This window comes from Rhinichthys klamathensis, unplaced genomic scaffold (assembly GCF_029890125.1).
Source record: "Rhinichthys klamathensis goyatoka isolate OS25496 unplaced genomic scaffold, OSU_Roscu_1.1 h1tg000020l_1, whole genome shotgun sequence".
Lineage (NCBI taxonomy): Eukaryota > Metazoa > Chordata > Actinopteri > Cypriniformes > Leuciscidae > Rhinichthys > Rhinichthys klamathensis.
The window spans coordinates 1,752,536-1,765,313 of record NW_026606571.1 but is presented as its reverse complement, the minus strand read 5'-3'; positions in this window follow the sequence as shown (position 1 = coordinate 1,765,313).

Here is a 12,778-nt window from a genome sequence, read left to right as displayed (position 1 = left end):
TCACAATAACGATGATATCTGCATAATTTAATACCATCCACAACTCTTTGTTTGCTATTGTTTTGGTGTTTGTTTAATTTAATTGAACTTCTGTATTTTGCATATGGCATGCCCCTTTCACAGGCCGTTTGTTCTCCGGTCTCGAGTGCAAAGGCGCAGGACTCACACTGAAGCAGCTGTTTGCCTGGGAGATACTGTGCACTTGGATACATTTTATGTGTGTAAAATAGCAGGATTTGTAAAGAGTCGAAATAAAGAAATTCTAATTATTATAACAAGCAAATGTTCCACACGGTGTTTCTCGAAATCATAGCTTTCTCTCCCAAAATGTGTGGGAGTGTTAGGTAGCACTTTGCTGTGGGGGAACGGTTTAACGAGACTGCGGTTAATAAGCAGTTCCCGCTGAGACTCACACCGTTAAAGGGCACCAGGCCCCGGGTCTGTGCTACGACACGCGGCAGCGCTGCATATACACTGAGGGTGACAGTATTTTAACATCTTTTTTATTTTTCTCTGAACTGATTCAATATGAGTTTACAAACAACAATAGAGCATCAAATTCCGACATACCGGTAGTCACGGAGCCAGGGAACAAATGCTCTCTGGTGCATTTTGGGAAAGTTTCTAAGGTGGTTGTTTTTTCATTGTGCAGGGCGGGCTGCTCGTCGCTCTGACCAGCATATACACATCCAGTCCCACTCGCTACAGCTGTTCTCTTGCCTCACCCTCCTCTTCCTTCTGATGTGTCTTTAAATAAAAACGTGTAAAGCCACCACCATCTGTCTGCCAGCTGGCATCCTGCATATAATCTTGAAGAATGAAAAAAAAAACGATGGAAATTATATTACACAAAAACCAGACGGAAACAACCTCCAAACTAGCGCAGGCTGCTGTTGAAACAACAGATCACCTTATTGTCTAAATAATAAGGGAGAAATAAAATCAGAATAATTTCTAATTTTGTTGTATAAATTATACATTGCATCCAATTATGTAAAGTATGTACTGTAGCAAACATAATTCCAAAAAGTATTTGCCATACACTTAAGCCACAATTTAAAAAATACAAAAATACACACACATAAAAGCATGTGTTTCACACGAAAGATTCTAAATGATTTGTGAAAAAAATCACAAAAAAATGTTTGGTTACACTTTATTTTGAGGTCGCTGTCCTCCTTGATACAGTGTAATTATACATTTAAGTGCTGGGTTTGGTTTAGGGTTAGTTGCATGTAATTATGCATAATTTACTTCTATTACTACAGTATTACTACATGTAACAAGGACACTAAAATAAGGTGTGCCATATTGTAAATAACAATATATAAAATAATACATTGTGGAAAAAAAGTTTTAAATTACAAAACAGACAGGGTTAAGTATATGTGTTTAGATGGTTAATTTTGAGATAATGTCTAGCATTATTTATTTGTACTTGATTTTCTATTTGTTCTGTAATACAATGAAATTCATAAATTTTAGGTTTTATAAAAATGTATAGGTCTTATTTACCGGACATATTTCCACATAAAACATCTCATCTATATTTTGTCATTTCCATCATAATGAGCCATGTGTGCGCAGTCATACCGGGGCTGCATCTGACTCGTACTGAGGTGATGTTCCAGGAACAGGTTGTGTGAGACCCAGCAGCATCAGCACACCAGGAGCAATGGGGCCCTGAAACATGACACAGGTGTTTAGTACACATGTCACAGCAGCTGGTGTGCTGGTCACACAACTTATTAGAATGCACAAGAATGACGCATAACGTTTCAAGCACTCGAGTTTACGGGAAAAGCCGTGAGTATATTTAGTTTCTTTTTGCGTTGTTTAATTGCATTACACCCACAAACAAATGATAACTGTGTATTTATGACCATTCAGAAGTGTACAGTTGTTTGCTTACAAATCACATTTCATATGCTTGTCAAAGAATCATTTCATTCGAGCATATAATTGCAGCATTGTTCTGTTTTTAGTTTGCGTCTGTAAATCTCATCCATTTCCTCATAACCTTTGGCATTCACATTCATTTTGCCATTTCCATTCATGCATGGCTTTATTTAAAGAGACCTTTGGTCAGAGTAAAGAAAAAAAAAGGATTCACAAGGAAGCTGCTGTGCCTCTGGTAGCAGCTGTTGCTTGTGTGAAAAAATTAAGTTCAGGGACCCCAAAGGAAAAAGAGAATTAGACACACATTCAGCCAATTTAACTTTAACAAGACCTTATTGGCGGTAATGTCACAGGCCCGCTATGTACAAATGCTATTCTCTGTATTCATGTCTACTGAAATGAGGAGAAATGCTCAATTATGTTCTGGATCAGGGGAGATTTCAGCATAAATATGACTCTAAATGTGTGTAGTAAGAGACAAAAATCCATTTTTGGCAAATCAGAGTTACACAAAAGCAAAACCAAGGCTCAGAATGATTTAATATCCTCTTATCTGAACATTAGACTAAAGGCACACCTGTCGAAATCAAGCAAGTTTTTGCTTGAAGCTGCACAGCTGCAGGTAAACAAGTGAAGAATTTCAATCTCCGATACACACTTACATAAACTCACGTTGCCAAATTCCAAAAGTCACAATCTTTTAATAACAATTTGCTGCATGTGATAACAAGTCCTCTCTCTCTCTCTCTCTCTCTCTCTCTCTCTCTCTCTGGATGGGTTAGTAATAAAGACTTTTCCTATGAGTAATTTAATAACTTTACCAAGCGTAATTTAAAATAATCTTTTTAAATTCAAACGTCATCACAAACATTAAAAAGTGGCAAATTGTAATACAAAGGTCTAAATGCCCTTGTTATGGGTATTGACACATATTTTTTTAAATAGTAATTAAAAATAAAATAATAATAATGTATAAAGGCCCAGTAAGAATCTGCAGAAATTTAATTTTGTCACACTTTAGATTAGGGTCCAATTCTCACTATTACTGTAACTATGACTTTTGCCTCAATAAACTCCTAATTACTGCTTATTAACAAGTATTTGTTAAGTTAAGTATTTGACTAAGGGATGTAGAATATGGTCATGCAGAATAATGCATTAATATGATTTGTAAGTAGGCCTACTAATAATAGCCAATATCCTAGTTGTTATTCATGCTAATAAGCAACTAGTTAATAGTGAGAATTGGACCCTAATCTAAAGTTTTACCTTGCATTTCTTAATACTAGTGCAATGCCCGTGCAAAATCTGTTTTTAGTAATTGTTGGTTTGGTATGTTTGGGTTGCTGAATAGCCTAGGCTACTATTACACAGGAGCCTAAACTCAGAGAAAACTATAACGTTAAGCGCACCAGAATAAAATATAATATTCAGAAGTAAACAGTGTAGCTGACTTACAGATTCAATTAACATCCACAAATGAATAAGAGCGACGATTCGGGGAGCACACAGTGAACTCCGAGAAAACCCTACGTTTGAGCAAACATTTTGTGAATAGGCTACTACAAATGATGGCCGTGAATAAAATATAATATTCAGATGTTTTTAAACAACAACCCTTTAATGTCAGAATGTTTATTTTGGGGAGTGGCCACTCAGTGTGCAGTGTGGAGGGGGAGTGGCCACTCAGTGTGCAGTGGGGGGAGTGGCCACTCAGTGTGCAGTGTGGAGGGGGAGTGGCCACTCAGTGTGCAGTGTGGAGGGGGAGTGGCCAATCAGTGTGGAGGGGGAGTGGCCAATCAGTGTGGAGGGGGAGTGGCCACTCAGTGTGCAGTGTGGAGGGGGAGTGGCCAATCAGTGTGGAGGGGGAGTGGCCACGCAGTGTGGAGGGGGAGTGGCCAATCAGTGTGCAGTGTGGAGGGGGAGTGGCTACTCAGTGTGCAGTGTGGAGGGAGATAGGCCACGCAGTGTGAAGTGTGGAGGGGGAGTGGCCACGCAGTGTGGAGTGGGAGTGGCCACTCAGTTTGCAATGTAGAGGGGGAGTGGCCAATCAGTGTGCAGTGTGGAGGGGGAGTGGCCACTCAGTTTGCAGTGTGGAGGGGGAGTGGCCACAGTGTGCAATGTGAGAGGAGGAGCGGCTAGAGCAGCTATGTGTGCTTCTTTTACCAATATATTTAACGATATCTTTTTCCATCTAATCCTAACAACGTCAAACTTGTGCCCGTAGCACCATTTCTATTTATGGTAGAGAGCAAATACTAATACTGACATAATGACATACAATAAATATGGAAAATTGAACTACATGGTTGCAAAACAATTTATAATGGTGATATAGGTGACATATATTTGGGTATCTGTGTACAGGTAGCAGGAGTTTAGATTAGATTAGATTAAATTTACATTAGGGTCAACTTTGTTGTCATTGTGCAGATTACAATTATAGAGACAATGAAAGGCAGTTAGCGTCTTTTATGTTTAGTTGGTGAATAGCATAGGTTACTATTACACAGTACCGATAATGTTAAGCGTACCAGAATAAAATATAATATTCAGATATTTTTAAACCACAACCCTCTAATGTCAGAATATTTATTTTTAAACCACAACCTTCTAAACATCATCTAAACATCTTCAATGTGTGCTTTTTTTACCGAGATATGCGAATAACAGACACACAGACAGACGTTTCTGTAATTTATAGATCGATGTATGTGTGTCTGTATATAATATATTTATATATACTGTATATCATACGTGTGTGTATACTGTATATTTTTTTATCGCGATTAATCGATTTGACAGTATGTATGTGCAAAATCAGTTTTTATGTGTGTTTTTAGTAATTGTTGGTTTGGTGTGTTTGAGTGCTCATTGTTACAATTACACCGCAAAAGTTCAGTGACATTTTTATTTGTGCATACTGCTGAATACAAATACTGATACTGACATAATGACATACAATATATATGGAAAGTGAACTACACATAGGCATAGCCTATATAACTAACTACTGACAACTAACTACTTCTGAATAACTACAATATTCAGAAATAAACAGTGTAGCTGACTTAATGTTTAGCTGACAGAGTGTTTATTTTTAAACCACAATTTTTAAACCACAATCCTCTCTAATGTTAGAATGTTTATTTTTAAACTGCAACTTCAATGTGTGCTTCTTTTACTGATATATTGAACAATATCTTTTGCATTTCTAATCCAAACAATGTCAAACTCAGCACTGCACTTACTCGTGCCCGTAGGAAGACATCTGTCAAGTTTGAAATCCATTGGACTGACGCTTCGAGAGATATTCGATTAACAGACAGACGGACAGACAGACACACAGACAGACAGACGTTCCTGTAATTTAGTCGAGTAATAGTCTAGTCAGTGCAATGCCCGTGCAAAATCAGTTTTTGTGTGTTTTTAGTAATTGTTGGTTTGGTATGTTTGAGTTGCTTAATAGCCTAGGCTACAATTACACAGGACCCTAAACTCTGAGAAAACGATAACGTTAAGCGCACCAGAATAAAATATAATATTCAGAATTAAACAGTGTAGCTGACTTACAGATTCAGTTAAATCGCTACTTTTTCAAAAATGAATCGCTACTTTTAAAAAAAATGAATCGCTACTTTTTCAAAAGTGAATCGCTACTTTTTCAAAAATAGTGAATCGCTACTTTTTCAAAAATGAATCAATACTTTTTCGAAAAGAATCGATACTTTTTTCAAAAAAGAATCGCCACTTTTTTAAAAGTGAATCGATACTTTTTCAAAAGTGAATCGATACTTTTTCAAAAATGAATCGATACTTTTTCAAAAGTGAATCGATACTTTTTCAAAAATGAATCAATACTTTTTCAAAAGTGAATCGATACTTTTTCAAAAATGAATCGATACTTTTTCAAAAGTGAATCTATACTTTTTCAAAAATTAATCGATACTTTTTCAAAAATTAATCGATACTTTTTCGAAAAAAGTGAATCGCTACTTTTTCAAAAGTGAATCGATACTTTTTCAAAAATTAATCAATACTTTTTCAAAAGTGAATCGATACTTTTTCAAAAATGAATCGATACTTTTTCAAAAATTAATCGCTACTTTTTCAAAAGTGAATCGATACTTTTTCAAAAATGAATCGATACTTTTTCGAAAGTAGTGAATCGCTACTTTTTCTAAAGTAGTGAATCGCTACTTTTTCTAAAGTAAAAAAGTATAATTAAATTATAATTATAAACGTATAATTACATTGTAATGTATAATAACACTGTAATAAATGTATAATTACATTGTAATGTATAATAACATTGTAATAAATGTATAATTACATTGTAATAAATGTATAATAACACTGTAATAAATGTATAAATACATTGTTATAAACGTATAATTACATTGTAATAAATGTATAATAACACTGTAATAAATGTTTAATTACATTGTAATAAATGTATTACATTGTAATAAATGTATAATAACACTGTAATAAATGTTTAATTACATTGTAATAAACGTATAATCACATCGTAATAAATGTATAACAACACTGTAAGGTATAATTACATTGTAATAAACGTATAATTACATTGTAATAAATGTATAATAACACTAAGGTATAATTACATTGTAATAAACGTATAATTACATTGTAATAAATGTATAATAACACTATAATAACACTGTAATAAACGTATAATTACATTGTAATAAACATAATTACATTGTAATAAATGTATGATAATGAAAATGTATGAAACAATAGCAGTCATGTATAATAACATTGTAATAAATGTATAATTACATTGTAATAAATGTATAATAACACTGTAATAAATGTATAAATACATTGTTATAAACGTATAATTACATTGTAATAAATGTATAATAACACTGTAATAAATGTTTAATTACATTGTAATAAATGTATTATTACATTGTAATAAATGTATAATAACACTGTAATAAATGTTTAATTACATTGTAATAAACGTATAATTACATTGTAATAAATGTATAATAACACTATAATAACACTGTAATAAACGTATAATTACATTGTAATAAACATAATTACATTGTAATAAATGTATGATAACACTGTAAGGTATAATTACATTGTAATAAACGTATAATTACAATGTAATAAACGTATAATTACATTGTAATAAATATATAATACTGTAAACAATGTGTAATTACATTGTAATAAACGTATAATTACATTGTAATAAACGTATAATTACATTGTAATAAATGTATAATAACACTGTAAACAATGTATAATTACATTGTAATAAATGTATAATAACACTGTAAACAATGTATAATTACATTGTAATAAACGTATAATTACATTGTAATAAATGTATAATAAGACTGTAACAAATGTATAATTAAATTATTTTACACTACTTTTTCAAAATGAATCGGTACTTTTTCAAAAAGAATCGCTACTTTTTCCAAAATGAATCGCTACTTTTTCAAAATGAATCGCTACTTTTTAAAAAAAGAATCGCTAATTTTTCAAAATGAATCGCTACTTTTTCCAAAAAGAATCGCTACTTTTTCAAAATGAATCGCTACTTTTTTCAAAAAGAATCGCCACTTTTTTCAAAAAGAATCGCCACTTTTTTCAAAAAGAATTGCTACTTTTTTCAAAAAGAATCGCTACTTTTTAAAAAAGAATAATGTAACAAAACAATGTAACAAATATATAGTAATAATAATAATGTAACAAATGCATAATAACACTGTAACAAATGTATAATTACATTGTAATAAATGTATAATAACACTGTAAACAATGTATAATTACATTGTAATAAATGTATAATAACACTATAATAATACTGTAATAAATATATAATTACATTGTAATAAACGTATAATTACATTGTAATAAATGTATAATAAGACTGTAACAAATGTATAATTAAATTCTTTTACACTACTTTTTCAAAATTAATCGCTACTTTTTCAAAAAGAATCGCTACTTTTTCAAAAATGAATCGCTACTTTTTCAAAATGAATCGCTACTTTTTCAAAAAAGAATCGCTACTTTTTCAAAATGAATCGCTACTTTTTCCAAAAAGAATCGCTACTTTTTCAAAATGAATTGCTACTTTTTTCAAAAAGAATCGCTACTTTTTCAAAAAGAATAATGTAACAAAATAATGTAACAAATATATAATAATAATAATGTAACAAATGTATAATAACACTGTAATAAATGTATAATTACATTGTAATAAACGTATAATAACACTGTAAGGTATAATTACATTGTAATAAACGTATACTTACATTGTAATAAATGTATAATAACACTGTAAACAATGTATAATTACATTGTAATAAACATATAATTACATCGTAATAAATGTATAATAACAACCTTGAAAAGAATCGCTACATTTCTCGAAAAGAATCGCTACTTTTTTACTTCAGAAATAAACAGTGAAGCTTACTTAATGTTTAGCTGACAGAATGTTTATTTTTAAACCACAACCCTCTCTAATGTCAGAATGTTTATTTTTAAACCACAACTTCAATGTATGCTTCTTTTACAGATATATTTAACGATATCTTTTGCATTTCTAATCCAAACAATGTCAAACTTGCACTGCACTTATTCGTGCCCATAGCAAGACACCTGTCAAATTTGAAATCCATCAGAGGACTAATGCTTTGTGAGATATTCGATTAACAGACAGAGACACACAGACAGACAGACGTTCCTGTAATTTATAGATAGATAGATAGATAGATAGATAGGACTCATTCCAGAATTGCGGGTACATTTCAAGTAGAGAAAGAAAACAAAAAATAGGATTTTTATAAATAAACTTAAAATAAACTTTTTTATTTTCATAGAATGCAGTTTAAATTCAAAATTTTCAATGTTTGCTGATCTTAAACTTGTAAGATTTAAAATATTAAGACTGAACATCAATGTAAAATCTGTCAACTCTGATATAGACAAATTGGGTTGACGATAACAGTTGATATTTTCCACCATTTTGTGCTTTAGCTAACCTCAAACCAGATACCACATGGCATGTCTAAAAACAGTTTGATGGGTTTTCGCCATATTATGTTTTTTTAAAAAAGTGAATGAGAGATTCACTGCAATATCACAATAATAGATTTGACAAATACTTAATCTACTATTGGTGTATCCTAAACATTTTGTACAAATTAATGAGAGAAGAATAATGACATACTTCACTGCTTTCCAGAGTTTCCCACCAGAGGAAGTGACATCCCTTGGTGCAATTCACATGCTTTTTCTACAAATGCTTTGGAGGGTTTATTTTGTTTTATAAGAGAGGTAACAGAGTTGACCAGAACGTAGGGACAGACACAAAATCTATTTTTTTATTAATTAAATTGCATAGAATGTATATTGTCTGTACTATTTGTAATTGTTTATATAACTTAATAGAGTAAACACAAAAATATTTGAAAATTAGACTTAATTGTTTCATGATAATTCAAGTTGAATGTATGAATCAGGAGGCAGAGACAGTCAATAATAGGTGGAGTGGGAGTCATTTAGTTAATATTTCCAATTCATTTTTTTCCTAAATATACATAAAGCATTATTTTTAGAGATAGTTTAATATAATTTGTGTTATTATTCAAAACTGATTCAAAAAAGTTTTTTTTTTTTTTTTTAAATAAAAGAAGGTTTATCTCGGAGACTCGAAATGTACCCCCAATTCTAGAATGACGTGGGGGCGGGGTAAAGTGTGTAACAAGGAAACTGTAAAATATGGGTGTCACCCATATTTGTTTAATACATCACAAGTGCACACACAAAACTTGATTATCCCAATGCCATGTCTGTTATTGTTGTGCATAGGCACTAATCTCATGCGGTAGGCCTAGCCTACTTTCTGCTGTTTACAGTGAAGTCTCTTCTCGGGCCTCATTACGGTGGGCTTTCAAATCAGCGTTCAAGGATTAACCATCATAGGACTGAAAATATGTAGAAATGGTGGAATAAAAGCGGTTTAGCAGACTTTGGCGCTCGGGTTGGGAGCTGTAACATTACAAGCAGTTTTCTTCAAGGCTCAGCAGCCGTCTCTGGAGCACTGGGAGATGTTTCAGCTCTTTACGACTCCTTCCAGAAAGAGAGTACTGGGAGCAACAAGGCATTACTCTCTCGCACACATGCGCGCGCACACGCCAGCAAGGGCCATTTACTTACCAACTAAGGAGATCCTTAAGTGCTAAGCTGTAAATTTGGTTAATTTAGCACGATTCCACAGAGAATTGGTTGGTTTTCTTGCGGGGAAAACCCAGCAGGCTTGCTGAGAATGAGCGGAGATGGTTGATGTGGTCCTTAGCGCCTTGATGACGGCAGGAACACGCGGCTGACAGCGCGCGCCGGAGCTATAAAACAGCAGCCTGGCAGCCCTACACGCTGGGGCACAATGCATGGCAATATGAAAATTGCTCAAACTTAATCCAATTAGCTTGTATTGAAGAAAGATGAAAATGTTCAATACTTAGAGAAAATGGTGTAGGCTATACAGATGGAGACGTGGCCCTGTGAAATCACACGTCCAGGCAATCAACTCTGAAAAATATCACGCAAATGCAAGTGATAAATCGCGATATTTCCCATTGTCACAGTATGTGCACTGCCTGTGATTAGAAGCACCTGCACGTTCATATATTAAGGATACAAACCAGACCATTTTCAAATTGAACCTTATTGAATGAAAGAAGAGAGGGAGGGAGAAATAAAAGCCAGCTACCAATTTCATCCATTTAACTGACTCTTAAATCAGACTTGATTGAGAGGGAACAAAGAGAAGTAGAAAAGCTGCTCTTTTGACGAACAGCACAATATATGATGACTTTGAGCTCTGCAGCTCTGCTCAGTCTCTAAAGCCACCAGCTACTTGTGTTTGCATGATGACCATAAGGACATGACAGAATCTCCCAATGCATTCTTGTGAACTGGGTCAAGGTAAATATGAGCTTTTAAAATGCCTTGTTTGATGCAGCAGCTGCGGCCTTTATGAAAAGAAAAGTTAAAACAGGTGGGACGAGGCTTGTGCTAATCTGTCACATTATGGTGGTTGATAACACACTGGTCTCCTCACTCCACACACTAAAAACTGTCATCATCAATGTGATATTTGCAGAATGGAAGAGGTGAAGATTGGAAAGATGTTGCCGACACTAATAATAGCTTGAAGTGGGAAAAAAAGTTTATGTATATTTAGGCTACATATAATTAAATGTCAACGAATTTATTTAATTTGACATTAAAAAATGAACATACTATGGAAAAAAGTGGCAAATTTCATCACAAAAATCTATATCAACAGCTGTAATAAATCATATTGTGTGTGGAGGGAAAAAGTCTGTGTACATGACATGAAGACATTTAAAGGGTTAGTTCACCCAAAAATGAAAATTCTGTCATTAATTTCTCACCCTTATGTCTTTCCAAAACCCAAAAGACATTCGTTCATCTTCGGAACACAAATGAAAATATTTTTTATGAAATCTGAGAGCTTTCTGTCCCTCCATAGACAGCTATGCACCTGAAACTTTGCCTCTTCAAAAAGTTCATAAAGAGAAACTAATTCATATGAATTAAGCGGTTTAGTCCAAATTTTCTGAAGAGACTTGATCGCTTTATATTATGAACGGATTGAATTTAGCCTTTTATTCACATATAAACATTGATCAGAGAACATAAACAGAAGCTCAACCGAACCTGCTCGAATGAACCTCATTGGTTCTTGCGGAAGATCAAACGTGCTGCGTAACACGAGAATGAACGTCATTGGTTCTCGCACGTCAAGCGAATATGCTTGAGCTTCCGTTGTTGATGAATGTGATGATATGTGAATAAAAGCCTTCATTTGTATTCTGAAGATTCATTTTCATGTATTCTGAATTAAAGCAACACTAAAGAAGATTTTTTTACCTTAAAATAATGTTTTCCAAAATCGTTTCAGCGGTTCATCAAGTCATAACAGGGTGAAAGGCACTTCTGCCTTCGTTTTGCGGTCTTATATCTGCTATAACCACACTATGTAAGTTTGCCAGAATAGGTCGCGTTTCTGTAGTTCAAATGAGACATAAGAAAACTACAAATTTGACTTGCTTTACGTCAAGCGTTACAATAGTCATTATTTAGTTTTTCTTTGTTTCTGATGTCACAATACATCATTCTTTCATGAAATCATGCAATATACTCTACCTTATCTGTGGACATCGTTCATTCCAAAGCCGGTGCTGGATAAACAACGAGCGTGCGACAGTAGGCTGCGGTAGGTTAAATTATTTACGCCAGCGGTAATGGGCAATTCCGCTTCCAACCTGTAGGGCGACCGAAGAGGAAAAGTTCTTTAGTGTTGCTTTAAAGTCTTATGGGTTTGTAATGACATGAGGGTGGGTAATGGTGCGTTCTATTATTGTCAACGAACCGACTCGGCCCTCGGATATGACGCCATTTCCACACTTCAAGCGCTCTGGTATGTTTTACGTGTCCAAATCGGAGAAAAAACATGGACGCCACCCGGAAAGCTGTTGCGCTTATCAAAACTCAGCCATTTGAACTTCTAAAATTTTCACTTTATTTCATGTTTTAGTTTATCTTCTGTTAGCAACGCTAGCCACGTTAGAAACAAGGCTTCATTCAATATTGCACTCACAACAAGACCGATTCCCATACCCACAGGCAGTGATACAGACGCAGTAAGGTATTGCAGTAATACGAGTGATTAAAATCTTCATTTAAACAACCAAAGCGGTCCAAAAACAATGAAAACAATTAATACTAAGTCACACAGGGCGCAGCCATCTTGAATTCCGTATCAGAACTCTTGCTCGGTGTCCTCACGGTT